Genomic DNA, 18,751 nt, shown 5'->3' with positions numbered 1-18,751 from the left:
TCATGGGGCATAGGGAAATGGAGGAATCTGACCTTTGGCTTTGATAAGTGGATGCTGTGTACTTTGATGGGGAAAATGAGAGGAGAAGCAAATTTTTCAGGGGAAAAACAAATAATCCTATTAATGATCTAAGCAGAAATGTCAAATAGAGAGTTGATTATGTGACTGTGGAAATCCAGAGAGAAGTCAGGGCATGAGTTGAAGATTTGGAAATATCCATACACGGGTGACATTTAATCCCGAAGATTAGTGGGATCACCCAGGCAGAGGAGAGGCAGAGAAGAGAAGAAGCTCGGGCCTGGCTGGCGTGGCTCAGTGATTGAGTGTCGACCTATGAACCAGAAGGTCATGGTTTGATTCCCAGTCAGGGCACATGCCCGGTTGCGGGCTTGATCCCCAGTGGGGGGTGTGCAGGAGGCAGCCAATCAATGATTCTCTCTCATCATTGATATTTCTATTTCTCACTCCCTCTCCCTTCCTCTCTCTGAAATCAATAAAAATACATTTAAAAAAATAAAGAAAAAGCTCAGGATTGAGTCCTGAGTCCTTGAACACTGAGAGATAGAGCAGAAAACAGAGAATTTGAAAAGGAGACTGAGGAGGAAGAGCCAGGGAGGCTGGCGGAACCACAGCCAGTGAGATTTCATAGAAGCCAAGAGAAGACAGTGTTTCAAGAAAGAGGGTGTGGTCCGCTGTGTGGAATATTGCTAAAACGTCGAGTATGACCAGGGCAGAGAAGTAATCTTGAATTTGGCAACAGGGAGGTCACTGGGTTTCATTACAGACATTATGAACGTAGAAGGCACGCCAATTGGGAAGCCCAATAGGATTGCATTTGAATTTCAGTTCTACCGCTTCTTAGCTCTGTGACCTTGGACATGTTACTTAACTTGTCTCTAAATTTGCATAATGACATGTGCCATATAGGATTGCTGTAGAGTGTCTGTGAGATAAAGTATATGCCATTGCATAGCACTTCACAGGCACTCGATACATACTGCTTCCCATTTTTTTAGGTAGCTGTGGGAAGGCAGGGAACCAGGGACAGTGGTCTTGGTGTCCCCAGGCTCTGGTTTTGAAGCCTCCACAGTGTTCCCTTTCAAAGAAAAGGGCTACCGACCCGAGAATTGGGGCGGCTGACTCTGTCCAAGAGGAAAATGAGGGCACGTTTCTATTTTTGGGTCTCACACTGAGCGCTTAGCCTCTTGACTTGGCCTCAGGCATCCTTGCTAATGAAATCCTCCATCATAGGGTTTCCTACCAGCCAGTCGCTGTCCTCACTCCAATTATGTTCTAGGCTGAACAGGATGCATGGAGACTAGAGGAGGCTGTGCCTAAAACCTAGAACAGTGTGTTCTGAGCAAAACTGGAATGTAGGGTAATGCTCTTGTGACTTAGACAAGTGTCCAGGGCTTGTGACAAGTCCCAGAGCCTGTGGTATAAGAAGTCTATGGTTCCCCCACCCCCAAGGGGGAAAGTGGGTCAAGCATAGCAAGGGAGCCCACTTCAAGGCAATATGTGTGCCGTCTTCCTGTAGACATGGAGCTGTGACTACCTTTCTTGGAGCGGAAGAAGGTCAGAGCAAGGGGGCACTGTCCACCGGTCAGGAAGCTGGTATTGGACTTAGTCCTTGTCCCAAATGGTCAGGGCTGGAGTCAGCTAGTCCTTAGTCCCCCAGGAGTGACTAGGAGATGTCACAGGCCACGTAGGGAAACTGCCCAGAGATGTGAATGAGAATGAGAGCCAGGAAAGCAGGGAGCGCCTCAACCACTGTGCCCCCTCGATCCATGGCAGACACTGCTAATCCATCACCACTTGTTCCCACTGAACCTAAACACAACCTCGAACCCTAACCCAAACCCGTTCTCAGCACAGAGCTCCATGTGCCACTACCCATAAGTTGGCCTTGGTTTACAAGGCAGACTTAGAAAAAATTCCTGAACTAGGACACTTTCACTAATTTCTCTAATCAGTACTCAAATAATTCATAAAAAAATTTTAAATTATAGTTTACATTCAATATTATTTTGTATTCATTTCAGCTGTACAGCATAGTGGTTAGACAACCATATACTTTACAGAGTGTTTCCCCTGATATTTTCAGTATCTACCTGGCACCCTGCATAATTATTACAATATTATTAACTATACTAGTGGCCTGGTGCACGACTTCGTGAATGGCTGGAGTCCCTCAGCCTGGCTGGTGATTGGGGCCCATCGGGGTCATTTTGCCCAGTCCTGATCGGGGCCAATCGGGGCCAGCCAGCCAGGGGGAGGAACTGTGGGAGGTTGGCCAGCTGCAGGAGGTTGGCTGTGGGAGCACACTGACCACTAGAAGGCAGCTCCTGTGTTGAGAGTCTGCCCCCTGGTGGTCAGTACAAATCATAGCGACCGGTCAACCGGTCATTCAGTCATTCGGTTGTTTAGGCTTTTATATATATAGATTCCCTATGCTGTACTTTACATCCGAAAGATGATTTTGTAACTACCAATCTGTACTTCTCAATCCCTTCACCTCTTTTACCCAGTCCCCCAGCACCCCTCCCCTCTGGCAACCATCAGTCTGTTCTCTGTATCCATGAGTCATTTTCCAACTGAGTAGAAGAGTGCTCTGTTTTACTAATATCATCTCCTAGCACTTGACCATCATCTTCAACCCTTCATTATATTCAACTTATTGTAGGAGATGATGAGGTTTTAGAATTGAACTTTGGGCATCTAGAGCAGTTCTTTTCAACTTTTATGATCTCGGTAAATGCAAGATCTGATTCAGTAGGTCTGGGTGGGCCCTGAGATTGGGCATTGCTAACAAACTCCCAGGTGGTATCGATGCAACTGAACTGTGGTCCACACTCTGAGTACGAGGTAACAGACCACATTAGGCACTGACTCACCGGAGAGGAAAATTTCAGACAAACAGGAACCTAATAGGGCTCACACTGTTCTAGAGAAAACTTGGCAGGATCCCACAGGCACCTGGGCCTGCAACGCGGGATGAGATAACTCTGCCATGCAGACTCACGTTATGAAATACGTGAGGGTTGCCAAAACCGGTTTGGCTCAGTGGATAGAGCGTCGGCCTGCGGACTGAGGGGTCCCAGGTTCGATTCCGGTCAAGGGCATGTACCTGGGTTGCAGGCACATCCCCAGTAGGAGATGTGCAGGAGGCAGCTGATCGATGTTTCTCTCTCATCATCGATGTTTCTAACTCTCTATCTCTCTCCCTTCCTCTCTGTGAAAAATCAATAAAATATATTTAAAAAAAAAAAAAGAAAAGAAATACGTGAGGAGCTTGACGAGCATACACACTCCAAACCCCCATTGGCTTGTATTCACGAGTAGAGAAGGGTGATGGCTACTGGGCCCCTTGCCTTGTCACTTGGAAAGAGGCAGGGAGCGGAGTCTAGAAGACTTCTTGCAGTTTGCTGGGATCAGCTTAGGAGCAGGGGGACCACCATATCCCAGGAGGGAGATAGAGCCGGGGGCTATGCTCTTCACACTGGGAGCTCCAGCCTTCTCAGGGCCAGCCTGGAACCACGACCAGCCCACCAGGACGACCTCTCTGACTCACTTCTTGACTTTCTCACTCGGACTCTGTAGGGCAGATCTGTTCAGGCACCCTCCCTGCGGAGGGGGAATTGGAGTTAACGGTGGTTTCTTTACTGGCGTACCCCTCCGCCCAGCATCTCCTTCACCCATGCCCACCGTCAGCCACCAGCTCCCTTCCAACCCTGCTCTGAGGCCATGACTCACTCCCATTCAGGCCTCGACCTGTGCTCAAACAGTGCATGGAGAACTCCACTCTCCCTCTGCCAGGGAGATGGCAAATATTTTCCTGAGAACGTGAAACCCACATGGGCCTCCTGGATTGCTCAAGCGTCTCTGTTCTTCCTCCTCCTCTCCTCCTCCTCTTTTTTTTTGTCTCTTATGGAAGCTATACAGAGGTTGAGCAATGCTCTGGAATAATTGGGTCAAGTCAGCCATGCGTAGGGAGGAGGAGGCAATTGGATTGTGTAGGTGACTGTATTAGGCAGCAGCCAACACATCATTAACAAAACAGGAAAATCTGGAACATCCACACGCTGCCTACCCATCTACCCGTCGCTTACTGGAGCGAGACCAGCTCCACTCAGAAAGCGAGGCAGCCTTCACCACCAAGTCCCTGCTAACCCTCAGCCTCATCTCCCTCCACAGCCCACCTCACACCCTAATCTTCAGCCACACTGAACATGTCAACTATTCATGCCTCGGCGCCTTTATCTGTGCTGTTCCTCTCCCTTGCAGTGTTCTGTTCCCTCATTATTGCTCTTAAGACTTCTGTCCCAACAGTTGCTTACCTGAGGTTTCCTCCCCTCCCAAAGCACAGTACTTCCATTGCCATTAGTGCTTTACAAATCCATCTCCCAACTCATTAGACCAGCGGTTCTCAACCTGTGGGTCGCGACCCCTTTGGGGGTCGAACGACCCTTTCACAGGGGTCGCCTAACACCATCAGAGAACACATATATAATTACATATTGTTTTTGTGATTAATCACCATGGTTTAATTATGTTCAATTTGTAACAATGAAAATACATCCTGCATATCAGATATTTACATGACGATTCATAACAGTAGCAAAATTACAGTTATGAAGTAGCAACAAAAATAATTTTATGGTTGGGGGTCACCACAACATGAGGAACTGTATTAAAGGGTCGCGGCATTAGGAAGGTTGAGAACCACTGCATTAGACTGTGATCTATTCAAGGGAGGAATTGGGTCTTACTCATCTTTGTATTTTCAGAGCCTGTCACAGTACTTGGCTCACATGAGGTGTTTAGTAAATGCATGTCAAATGGACGAATGAATGAATGAATGAATGAGTAATGGTAAGAGGGTAGGCTCCTTGATTGGTACCCTAGCTCTGCCAGCGACCACTGTGATCTTGGCCAAGTCACTTAACCTCTCCTAACCTCAGATGCCTCACCAATAAAATGGTAATAACACCCACACTTCGTACCTCATAGGGCAGGTAAGGACCCAATGACATCATTTATGGGAAAGCACCTTGTAAGCCAAAAAGGGAAATACATGCACCCCAACACCTAGAAGTCGACAGAGTGATTTTGGCTTCAAAACCCTCACTCGTGAGCAAGGTGAGTGCTGGAAAAAGAGGCCTCCTGCTCTCTGAACTCTCCAAGAAACTGTCAGCACACGTATCTTTCAGCGCAAGCACAAAGACAGATGTATGTGCTCATATGGAAATGTGTTTTTCACAAATATAACATGAGAATGGAATTCCTTTTTCCCCACATCAAGCCTTGATGGCTAATTAGTTCCACCTGGAGGAGGGAGCCGGGCGTTGGGCGAGGGAGACTCCTTATTCCATGTTTGGGAAAGAGTTTACGGTAGCTATCTCATGGGACCTGGGGAAGGCAACAGATAAACCAAGTCATTGGTCTTGAAGGATCTCAAAGATGATTTAGTCTGACCTCATCATCTTAGAGGCAACACACAGAGGGGATGTGATTAGCTCAAGAAACTAGGCAACGACAGACCTCCTGACTCCCGTTCTTTCTCCCGTGTAGCCAACTGTCCTGACCCCAGATTATGATGACATTTCGCAGCCAGTCTGTTGATGGTTGTTAGACCCACCTGGGGACAAAGTGCGTTATCCAAGGAAGTACTCCTGATAGCAGGCTTCATTCTCCTTTAGCAAATATTGTGCTAAATGAATGCTTTTGAGTTGATAACCCCTGACACCCTCTTGCCTTCCTCCGAATAATCCCTGTTTTGTCAGATTTTAGATATTTTTGAAACAGTTCTCCCTTTAACAAGATGTTTATAAATTGCTTTTGATGTGCCGAGTACCTGGGTAGATGCTGAGCGCTGTGCTGAACTTCGCAACAATGAGACACAAGGTCCAAAACTGCAAGGAAGGGCGCTATGGATTGGTCCCCGGGGAGTCTGGATTCGAACTCACTGACCCTGCCACCAACTCGCTGTGCACCTGGACAAGGCATTTCCATCTTCTGAGCCTCAGTTTTCAAATCTGTGAAATAATGCTGAACTTTCTGATTTCAGGTCCATGAGATAGACTGAGATTCTTGTGCCTACCTGACAAGAGCAGGATGTTGCATTCAGACTTATTAAAAAAAAACAAATATATATATAATTGATTTCAGAGAGGAAGGGAGAGGGAGAGGGAGAGAGAGAAACATCAATGATGCGAATCAATGATAGGCTGCCTCCTGCAGGCCCCACACTGGGGACCAAGCCCACAACCTGGGCATGTGCCCTCTCCGGGAATTGAACCGTGACCTCCTGGTTCATAGGTCAACGCTTAACCCCTGAGCCGTGCTGGCTGGGCTGTAAAAGTGTTATTGAATACAAAATCTGCTAGAACTTCCCCAAATTTCTCTTTGTTGCACACCCTTGCAGCAAGGGAGTGAGTGTGGCTAAGCAAGCATAACACCTTAGCTATTCTCCTAGTTAAGGGAGGGTGGTAAGGGCCAGTGTGATACTAGAGTCCCCTAGCAAACTATTGTGCATACACGTTAAGTCCCAACGATTTTATAAAATAGTTCTTTATTCTCCCTGCCCTTCTAAACCCACCAAAGCCAGGCATCAAGGTTGTCTTCCTCTCTTTGCTTGACCCTCTTTTCTTTATATCAAACAGTCCTCTTGTGTTGTGTGTGTGTGTGTGTGTGTGTGCGCGCGCGCGCGCCCCCCCCTCCACCCCCCCAGGGTACCACTCCTCCTTCTCTTGGCTCTGATTAATGCTCAGCCAATCGGGTGCATCTGGTTTTTCCTAGACTGGGGTTGGTGGGAGTGAAGTTTAGAGTCTCTTGGAATCCTGTTCTGTATGACTCCACAGTCGATGTTCTTTCCATTGTATCAAGTATCCTTTGGTATCTTTTGTTTTTCTGATAAATCAAGGCTTTTCCAAGAGCAATCTAATCTGAACAGCATGAGGTCAGAAAGCAGATGTGACCGCAGGACTGAGCATTTCCAAAGCCGTGTATTTTCCCAGTCAGCAATGAGGGGTCACGGTTCTCTCTCTTGGGATGTCTTCGAGGGGCATTTTCTTAAAGGAGCACTCTTTAGAGTGGCATGGGGAGGGAGGGAACAGAAAGTGCAGGGTTAGGAATAAGTCAAATTTTAAGAGTCCTGAATCACAGGCCAGGTCGGCTTGAGAAAGTCACTTAACCTCTTGGAGCCTCATTTTTCTTGTCAATCACTGAGGATAATATATTTCCTTTTGTTCTGTTTACTGTGAAGATCCTATGAAAGAATGTCCAGGGAAGTGCTTTTTAACCTGTGCAGAAGGCCTTGCTATTCTACATGCAAATGCTAACAGCTGATGCCTGGAAGTGAATGATGAGGTAGATGCATTCATTTGAAATGCCCAAACTGACCAGGCATGGGATTCATCAAGTGGCTCATCTGGTTTCCTAACGAGGAATGATCATTTGTCTTGGGTCATTCAGAAACTCCTGTAAAACAATTCTGTGCAGGATGTAACATATTGAAGATGAAGATGTATGGGCAGGGTACCCAGATTTACAACATACTGGCTGTTTTACAATTTGAAAATCTAAAACCAGAATTTGGAAAGAAATGTTTCTCTCCCTGCCAAGCAGCACAGTCAAAGACAGAATCCAAGGGAGAAGGTCCAAGAGGTGCCTCCAGAGCCCAGTCTGGGTTGGCCAGCCTGGATGTCCCCAGGGTGAGGCCGTAGGGATAAGGCAGGAGTGTGAGTGCGGTGACTGGGCTTCTGAAAGACCATCACAGAGGGCAGCAGCTACTCAACATCCACCCATGGTGGCCATGTACGAATCAGGCTGAGACTACCAGATTTTCTGATTTATCAGGAAAAACTGGACGTGTAGGTTTTTGTTCATACGTGAATATGAAATTCCCATTTTTAAATGTTGGCAGTGGAACAAATGACAAACACTGGGTGGGCCAAACCGAACAGCCATGCTGATTGGATTTGGCTGTAAGGCCACCTGCTTATAACTTCTGTGCTGGGCCAACTGGCCGCCCATTAGAACTACCTGGGGGAGGTTTTAGAAACCTCAGTGCTTAGGCCTTACCCTGAACCAATTAAATCAGAATTTCTGAGGGGGAGACTCAGGCACGTAGAGAAGTTAAAACTGGCTAGGTGATTCCAGTGTTTAGCCAAGTTGGAGAACCAATGCTTAAATTAAGCGCCTTGCTACTTAAAATCAATAAGACACTGATGAAAGAAATAGAAGAAGACACAAATAAAAGATAGCTCATGTTCATAGATCAGAATAATTAATGCTAAAATGCCCATACCACTCAAATCTATAGATTCAATGTGATCACAATCAAAATTCCAATGACATTTTTCACAGAAATAAATTGAACAATCCTAAAATTTGTATGGAAGCACAAAACACCCTGAATAGCCAGAACCATCTTGAGAAAGAACAAAACTGTAGGCATTTCACTTCCTAATTTCAAACTAGACTATAAAGCCATCATAATAAAAATACTATAGTGCTGGCATGAAAATAGACAAATAGACTAATGGGACAGAACTGAGAGCTCAAAAAAAGCCTACACATGTATAGACAACTAGTCTTCAACAAGGGAGCCAAGACTATTCAATGGGAAGAATATAGTCTCTTCAGTAAATGATGTTGGGAAAACTGGATATTCACATGCAAAAGAATGAAACTGGACTTCTAACTTACACCATTCACAAAAATTAACTCAAAATGATTAAAGACTTAAATATAAAAGCCTGAACCATAAAACTCCTAGGAGAAAATATGTGTCAAAAGTTCCTTGACGTGGGACTTGGAAGGATTTTTTGGAATGACACCATTGACTGTAGCCAATGGGTTCCTCTACCCCCTGTAAGATCTGAGTAGGACTGAGCCCACTGTACAAGCATAGGGGCCTCAGAACTCTCCACAGGAGGTACAGGAACCCATCTGTTTGCACAGTGTCTCCCCAAACTTCGGGAGTTAGGAGTCTAACATCTCCTGGGAGAGGGGAGACAGGAAGAATGAGTTCCAGGAAGCTTTAGTCACTCCAGATTCTGCCTTTCTTCTACAAGACTGAAAGAAAACACAGATCTCAATGGGCACGAGGGTCCCAAAAAGAGACACCAGACATCATGTGTCTATGGGCTGGACAAACACTGCTGATAATCTTGCTAAAGGGATTAAACCTGATCCTGTGTCTGGATCCAGCTGTCAAATTCCAGGAGATACAAAGGAAAAAGGAACATGAAGATCTAAACCAAAGTGTGCAATCAGCAAAATACACTGTGTTAACTCTATGGGTCCAAAAGCCTGTCATCAACAGGTGAGTTGTAATGAAATGAAGGTGATGGAGGAGAAAAACATAGACTAAGAAACATTTTAAAGACATCAATTTTTTAAATTCTTTATTGTTTAAAGTATTCCATAAGTCTCCTTTTCCCCCCATTGACCTCTCCCTAGTTGCTCCCACCCCCAGCATATGCTCTCACCACCACCCCCCCTACTGTCTGTGTCCATTGGTTATGCTCATATGCATGCATACAACTCCTTTGGTTGATCTTTTCCATTCTCCCCCTCCCCTGCCTTCCCTTAGGTTGAATGGTCTGTTCGATGCTTCTATGACTCTGGCTCTATTTTTGTTCATCAGTTTATGTTGTTCATTATATTCCACAAACGAGTGAGATCATGTGATATTTATCTTTCTCCAACTGGCTTATTTCGCTTAGCATAATGCTCTCCAGGTCCATCCATGCTGTTGCAAATGGTAAGAGTTCCTTCTTTTTATAGCAGCATAGTATTCCATTGTGTAGATGTACCACAGTTTTTTTAATCCACTCATCTGCTGATGGGCACTTAGGCTGTTTCCAAATCTTAGCTATTGTAAATTGTGCTGTTATGAACATAGGGGTGCATCTATCCTTTCTGATTGGTGTTTCTGTTTTCTTGGGATATATTCCTAGAAGTGGGATTACTGGGTCAAATGGCAGTTCCATTTTTAATTTTTTTGAGGAAACTCGGACTCTTTTCCACAGTGGCTGCACCAGTCTGCATTCCCACCAGCAGTGCACGAGGGTTCCTTTTTCTCCACATCCTTGCCAGCACTTGTCGTTTGTTGATGATAGCCAAGACATCAATTTTTTAAAAAAAAATATGTTTTTATTGATTTTAGAGAGACAGGAAGGGAGAGAAAAGACAGATGGAAACATCAATGATGAGTGAGAATCATTGATCGACTGCCTCCTGCACAACCCCCACTGGGGATTGAGCCTGCAACCCAGGCATGTGCCCTGACCAGGCATGGAACCAGTGACCTCCTGGTTCATGGGTCGGTGCTCAACCACTGAGCCACACTAACGGGGTGACACATCAAATTTTTTTTTTTTTTTCGCTTAAAGTATTACAAAGGGTATTACATAAGTGTCCTTTTTTCCCCCCGTCCTTGACAAGCCCCTGCCCTCCCTTACCCCCCAGTGTCTTATGTCCATTAGTTATGGTTATATGGGTGCATACAAGTCCTTCGGTTGATCTCTTAATCCCCCCTCTCCTCCCCCCCAACCCTCCCTGGCCTTCCCACTGCAGTTTGACAATCAGTTTGAGGCAGCTCTGCCTCTGTATCTATTATTGTTCAAAAGTTTGTAATGGTCTTTATTATCCATGAATGAGTGAGATCATGTGGTATTTTTCCTTCATTGACTGGCTTGTTTCACTTAGCATAATGCTCTCCAGTTCCATCCATGCTGTTGCAAATGGTAGGAGTTCCTTCTTTTTAACAGCAGCATAGTATTCCATCGTGTAGATGTACTACAGTTTTCTAATCCATTCATCTACTGATGGGCACTTAGGCTGTTTCCAGATCTTAGCTATGGTGAATTGTGCTGCTATGAACATCTGGGTACATATATCCTTTCTGATTGGTGTTTCTGGTTTCTTGGGATATATTCCTAGAAGAGGGATCACAGGGTCAAATGGGAGTTCCATTTCCAATTTTTTGAGGAACCTCCATACTGCCTTCCATAGTGGCTGCACCAGTCTGCATTCCCACCAGCAGTGCACAAGTGTTCCTTTTTCTCCACATCCTCTCCAGCACTTGTCGTTTGTTGATTTGTTGATGATGGCCATTCTGACAGGTGTGAGATGGTACCTAATTGTTGTTTTGATTTGCATCTCTCGGATGATTAGTGACTTTGAGCATGTTTTCATATGTCTCTTGGCTTTCTGAATGTCCTCTTTTGAAAGGTGTCTATTTAGATCCTTTGCCCATTTTTTGATGACACATCAAATTTTTTAAGTGAGCAAGACTAAACTAAATCTTGGGATGCACATGTGGGTGGTAACACTATAAAAAATACCTGGAAGTGATATGAACAAAGCGTGGAATTTTTATGGGCAGAGGACTGATGTGGTGACAAAGTTCTTCTTGCCTTGGCTCAGGCGAGGTTATACCCTCACTGAGTTTGTGTGGTTTCCTGTATCTGTGTTTTGTGTTATCATAAACATAGTTTTGAAACATAGAAAGTCAAGAAAGCAGGCAGGCAGCTTGTTTTAGAGAAGGGACCTGCTGCAGGTGCCAGGCACGACCTACGATGAGGAGTCCTGGGTGGAAAGACCGTCCACCACTATCTCCGCTCCTCTACTTTGTACAAATGGACCCGTGGTGGACCCCAAAACCTGTCACCCTTTCTATCCTGTGGATTCTGTGTTCAGAAGCTTTGGGCACGTTAAGCCTACGGACTGCCACAGTTCTCAAGCTGATCTAGACTGTTGCTAAAGTTTAAAAAATATTTTGTAGGCAAATATGCTATCATCTGGGGAAAGAACATGTCCCACATGGCAGACACTGCTAGGAGCCCACCCAATACCCACCTAGTCTCCCTATCTCCTCACTCACACCCCCCAAACGATGAGGGTAGCATTGTGCCAGCTAAGATAAATCCCATATCCCACGCGCCCCATTCCCATCGGTCAAAATTGGGTCCCAAAAGCCATTCCCCATGTCACCGTTCCCTAAGGGTCAGAGGCCGACAGCCAGACCACAGATCACTGAATCTGGTCTGTTTTATTTGACTTCACAGTACTTTTTTAAAAATAGAATTAGTGTCAACATTTAAAAATATTTCACATTTAAAAAATCTAGGTTCTTACGGAATATTTGTCAGTACCGTCTTCACTGCCATATGCCAAGAGTTGGCGGGAACTGAGTAGAGGCTACACCACGCACAAGGCGTGGGGGTCGGCCGTCCACCATGCTCCCCACCTCTCCTGTCTTACACACCCAGTTGGCTCACCTCATTTATATTTACTACCTGGTCCCTATGGGCATTAGGGTTTGTCACCTGAGCTCAGTACAACTGGGCCTCCCTTGTATGTAACTAATTCATTTTCAGCCAGCACCAAGGTAACTTGACATTCTAGAACATTCCTTCATCATTTTTGGACACCACCTTTGAACATTGACCCCAAAGGAACACTTTCACATGTGTCCTAAGTAGCATGATGAAATATTTCATCCCGGCATTGCTTATAATTATGACTAGCTGGGAATAACTTTAGTGCCTATCTCCTGGGGAGTGGCTGAGTTCACCAGAGTATCTCTATGTCATAAAGTACTATGCAGCTGCCATAAAATACAAGCATAGTAATAATAAGATAGCACTATACATTCAGACTTTGAAAAATGCTAACATATATTAAGTGAAAATAATAAGCTGAAAGATAATATAAACATGTGGTACAGCCTGGCTGGCGTGGCTCAGTGGTAGAGCATCAACCTATGAACCAGAAGGTCACAGTTCGATTCCCAGTCAGGGCACATGCCCAAGTTGAGGGCTCGATCCCCAGTGGGGGTTGTGCAGGAGGCAGCCGATCAATGATTCTCATCATTGATGTTTCTATCTCTCTCTCCCTGTCTCTTCCCCTCCGAAATCAACAAAAAAATATGTTTTAAAATGTGCAATGTATAACATATATAACATATTATGCATAACTATGTTATAACTATATAGGATGACATGTTTACAAATAGGTATATGTATGTATATATATAGAAAAAATTTACCCCAAACATAGCAGTAATTATTGCTAAAATGGGGCTAGAATTTGGGGCAGTAGTCAAGGAAGGCTGGTTTTATTTTTATCGTTGTGTGTGTGTGTTTTCTTCAATGAGAGTGTAGTTATGCATTGTTTGGGTTGTTGAAATCAAATTAAGAAGAAGATTCTTGCTCGACGCAGAAGCTCATTCCTGAGCTCAGGACTGTGTACTTGGAGAAGTCAGTCACCCGAATCCCATCCTGTTTGTGAGCTTGGTAAGGAGTGAACACCTCCAGGCTTTCCTGGTGGAGTTCCACTTTTAAATGTCCTGTGTCCCCATAAATGCACTCGTCTTGCCAGACTTCTGATTTTAGGTTTGGAAACTGTAGTCACTGTATACCTTATACAAATTGCCGTTTCTAAGCAACTGTGTATTAAGGATACGTCGAATTTACCAAAAATATACCCTGGAAGCCTCAAGCAGGGCTCCATAATGACCAATATAAATTCTTGCGGGCTCAGAGTGCAAGGGAAATTCACCCAAGTGTTCTGTATCGGCTCCAAGTGGCACCATGACAGCCCAGCTGAAAACAGCACGGCACAGACCTGGCTGTGTGGGTCTCTGCTGCCTGCTGGCCCTCACGTTTCTTCAGAGGCTGAGCCCTGAGACCTTGGCCGCTGCCAGCTCTCCTTCACCGCCGACAGATGCCTGGCTTCCGTGAGGCAGCCCAGGGAGGGGCTGGCTGGGGTGTTTCCACTAGGCAGGGGCCTCCCCTCCAAGCATCCAAGACAAGATTGGGACTTGGCCTTCAAGTTAACCTGCAGAGGAGGGAAGCACCGCTCATAAAATCACAGACGCTCTGGGATCGACCTGGCCTTAGGGCTAAGCTGATGTCTACAGGACAAACCAGTGGGCACGCTGCCCCAGAGAAGGGGCTCAGCCAAAGCAGAGGGACCACATGCTGATAAGATCAAGAGGGGCGGTGCAAATGCCAATCAGAACCATGAGATACAACCTCACGCCATGAGGATGGCAATTAGAAACAGCAACAACAAACAAACAGAACAAACAGCTCCCAGAAAAATAACAAGTGTTGGCGAGGATGCGAAGAAATTATAATCCTATGGGTTGCTGATGGGAATGTAAGATGTTGCAGCCTCTGTGGAAAACAGAACAGCAGTTTCTCAAAAAATTAAATTTAGGCCCTGGCCTGGTGGCTCAGTGGGTTGAGCATCGTCCTGTACACTGAAAGGTTTCAGGTTTGATTCCGGGTCGGGGCACACACCCAGAATGATAGTTTTGATCCCTTGTTGGGGTACATACGGAAGGCAATCGATTTATGTTTCTCTCTCACATCGATGATGTTTCTCTCTCTCTTGCTAATAAACAGACAAACAAACAAACATATCCTTGGGTGAGGATTTAAAAAAATTAAACAGAGAATTATCATATGACCCAGCAATTCCACTTCTGGGCATATTTCCAAAATAATTGAAGACAAAGACTCGAGCAGATATTTGTACACCCATGTTCACAGCAATAGCCAAAAGGCGAAGAAACACAAATGTCCACAGACAGATGAATGGATCAGCAAATCGTGGTATATACATACAATGGAATATGAGTCAGCCTTAAAAATGAATGAAATTCTGGCACATGCTATAACATAGATGAACCTTGAAGACATTACACTAAGTGAAAGGAGCCACTAAAAAAAGGACAAATATTGTTCATGTAATTCCATGTATACAAGGAACTTGAATAGCCAAATGTATAGAGACAGGAAATAAAATAGTGAGTTCCAGGGATTGGAGGGAGAAGAGGGGGTGATTACTGTTTAATGAGTAGAGAGTGTCCGTGTGGGAAGATGAGAATGTCTGGGGATGGATATTGGGACAGTTGCATAAAAATGATTGTACGTAACGCCACTGGATTGCACAATTAAAATGGTCCAAATGTAAATTTTATGTTATACATATTTTTACTACAATTTTTAAAACCCACTAAAAACAGCAGAGGAAGAGGGGTGACTCTTAGGATAGAAAAGGCCACTGTTGGCACAGTGATGTTGGCACAGAATCACCCCACCGGGCCCTGGGCCTTCATCGGCTGCCACCAGGCTTCAGCCCCCTCTCTGTGGACTGGCTCATGTGAGCAGTTTAAAGCAGGTATCACAGCTGGTTCTGTACCACTCCCGACCAAATGTCACCGCAAATCCAGTAAAGCTAATGATACCTTTCGTCAGGCTGCGTGCGGCTCTTGGCTCTTCCTTTGGCGGCTGTCAGGATAGGCATTCATATTCAACTTGACAGGCATGTGCTTTGGAAGGTCATGCTTTTCTTCTTTGCCTTTTTCCCCCTTCCTCAGGGAGCAGACATATGTTAACTCCACATGCCTGTGTTCATGCAGACATGGAATCGTGCGTGCCTGGCATGCCCACTGCTCGGGGATGGGTAAGGCCAGTTGGATGGGAGGGATGTGAGAGCTTAGGCTTCGAATGGCCTTGAGGAGTAAGGGGTGATTGCAGAGGCCTGCTGTGCGGCTCATGAGAGGGGACTGCGGGCTGTGAGGCCAGGAGGGATTAGGTGTGAGTGACAAGTGGTAGTGGATGCTTACAAGTGCCCTCATCCAGAAAGCCTCACCCCAACACTGGGAGGTAGGCATGACCACCAACCATGCCCATAAGTCGGATAAGAAAGTGAGGCTTAGAGAAAGGATGGAATTTATCCACCCTGCTGCAGTGAGTGAGCAGTGGCGCTGGGACCAGCCCATGTTTCCCTGGCCCAGGTCCAAGGAATGAAGTACTTCTTCTCAGGTGTCCAAAGATTGAGGGTCCCGGTAGCTGATTGGTCCTCGTTGACACATGACATTTTAAATGTGCAAGTATAGAAATTCCGACCTAAGCCAACATTATTAATAGGATGAGTGTGGCTATAATTCTAAGATGGGCCTCTGCTGTTCTGCCCAATACAATCCCCAGCCCTTGAGTGTGGGTGGGACCTGTGACCTGCTTCCAGTCTACGGAACATGGTGAAGATGATGAGATAGCACTCCTGTGGTCATAGCATCATATATGGTGAGAGTGACAAGATATTCCAGATGTAATTAAGGTCCCTGATCAGCTGGCGTTGAGTTAGAGAGAGAGAGAGAGATTGAGATTGAGAATGTTTTGGGTGGGCCTGATCTAATCAGATGAAGCATCTAAAGGGGGCCCAGGCTTTGCTGAAATCAGAGACTGCAAGAAGCAGAGCCTGTCTCTCTCCCTCTCCCCCCCCCCCCCGAATCCCTCTCCCTGCTCCCCTTCCTGCCTCCCCCATTACTGGCTTTGAAGAAGCAAGTCAGGAACCATGAATTCTACAGTCACAAGGAAATGAATTCTGCTAACAACCTGAGGTTGCTTAGAAGCAGATCCTCCCTTAGTCTAACCTTCAGCAAGAGTACAACTCAGACAGGGGGGGGCGGCGGGGGGCGGGGGGTGAGGGCCTGTGCTGGGAGGTGGGAGTGGGCGGGGAGAGGCCAATGGGGGAAAAAGGAGACATATACGTATAATACTTTCAACAATAAAGAGAAAAAAAGGTACAACTCAGCCAACACCTTGATTTAGCCTGTATTCTTCTCACATACAGGAGAGAGAGGGAGCTCAGCGCTGGGGTTCCTGACTGGGTGTCAGAAAGCTTCTCAGGGGAAGTGGCTCCCTAGATCCATGGGATTCAGCCAGGCAGGGTGGAGAGGGTGAGGGGTGGGGCCGGAGAAGAGCAGGCATTGGGAGCAGGGCAGCTGCAGGGGCGAAGGCCTGGGATCTGGGGAAAGCGAGCCTGTGGGAGGAGCAGCCAGCATTTCAGAAAGGCTTCCCAGAGGGTGTGAAGGGCAGGGATGGCTTTAGACCTCAGAGGCCCCAGGCACTGTTATTTTCTGAGGCCCCACCCTGGCATCATATCAGGCAAATTAAAATCACCCACATTGCATATTAAATAGGAGCTATATATAGCTACCTAACAGTTGAGGCCAGCTGCAAAGACAGTTGATATAATTTACTGTAGACATTTAATTACACATGTCCTCAACTTGGCAGCCTTTTTGATTATATATATATATATATATATATATATATATATATATATATAGAAAGAGAGAGAGAGAGAGAGAGAGAGAGAGAGAGAGAGAGAGAGATGTGTGCTGTGGAGAGAAATCTTTTTGTAGCCACATCTGCAATAGCTAATTGGAGAGTGGTCACTGGCAAATGAGCCTAGAAATGCCCATGAGCTGCCATCACTGGGCTTTGGGTGTCCTGTGGGGAGCTTGGCAGAAAAGCCTCAAAGGGTTGTGAGCCGGGGCTGGGTGGGCAGCCTAGGAGGGCGTTAGTGGGAGTCTGGGGGCAGGGAGCCCGAGCTGTAAGATTAGAAAGAATAGTCCACCCCTGCTCCCAGGGGGCATGCATTTGCAGGTTTACTGCTGGTTCCTATTTCTCCAATCCCGGCCTGGGTCCAATCCGATCAGGGCCCAGGCTTGGAGGCTGAGCGCCTGACGGCAGAGGGCGTCACAGGACAGCTTTTCCCGGTTGGGGGCCGGCCGTTCTGTGGCTGCTGTGAACTTGGGTTGACAACAGTTGGCCTGGGCTGGAAGCCAGCACCTGGGGAGGTCCCTGGAAGGAGCCAGTGTGGCCGGGAGAAGAGGGCTCGGCCAGAGCCAGGCTGAGACTCCAGCTCGACAGAAGAAAAGACCCCAAAGCTTCCGGAGGCCAGCTGCTTCCAGTACCTGGTCAGAGACTAACCGGACCATCCCATCCGACCCGAGAGGACACCCAGGCCAGGGAGTGGTGGCACCTGCCCTCCTTTAATGGAATGTGTGGCTCAGTACATGGCAGTGGCCAGAGACGGTGCAAAGAGTAATAATAAATACTGAATACGCACTGCGCTGAGACTGCGCTGAGCACGTAATATGTGCCGCCTCCTTTCATCCTCGCAACTTCCCTGGAAGCCGGGTACTGTCACCACTTCCTCCACAAGAAGCTGGACACTGGAGGTGAAGGCCGCCTTGCCCGAAGCCACACAGCTGTGCCTCATGGAGCGGGGACCCCCACAGGGTCTCTCTGACTCGACCCCACACTCAGTTTATTTTTGAGGGGAAGCAGCGATGCCATTTACTGTACTTTGTGAGAATATGCGACGGCATCTAATGAAGTGACTTTCTAGAGCTGGGAAATACATTCAGGTACTATTCATGTTTTCTGTAGAATGTCCTGGTGAGTTGACCCTTAGCCAGGAAGTTACATAAACCAGGACACCTCTTGCCCCAAGCACTCGGGCCAGCTGGTTCGTGGAGACTTTGCCACACCATTTTGGAGGGCAAAACTGGGTCCAGTGCCCTTAGTCCAAACGCCCAAAGCCTCCCATTTGGGCAGGAAGGACCCCTAGTGACCAGCACAGAGGGGGCACTGAGACTCCGAGAGGGACACCTGTCCAGTCACCGGACTGATGGGCAGAACGGACCATAGAAGCCCTTGCAGCTAGAGCTTGAACTCTTCACCGGGAAGCTCAATTACAAACCGAAGACAGAGCAGGACTATTAGCACATGCAAATTCAAATGTGCTTCTCCACCTCCCAGGACCAGCGAGCAGAAACGGCAGAGCAAAGGACCTGTGAGGACATCCGTCGCAGGCACACGGACTGGAATTTTGGCTTTGGCCATCTGGAGGGCAAACAAAGGCCCTCGGACGC

This window comes from Myotis yumanensis, unplaced genomic scaffold (assembly GCF_028538775.1).
Source record: "Myotis yumanensis isolate MYYU_CA2020_CCGP unplaced genomic scaffold, mMyoYum1.0.hap1 SCAF_12, whole genome shotgun sequence".
NCBI classification, from domain to species: Eukaryota; Metazoa; Chordata; class Mammalia; order Chiroptera; family Vespertilionidae; genus Myotis; species Myotis yumanensis.
The sequence above is the reverse complement of the archived record's forward strand: the minus strand, read 5'-3'. Positions refer to the sequence as shown.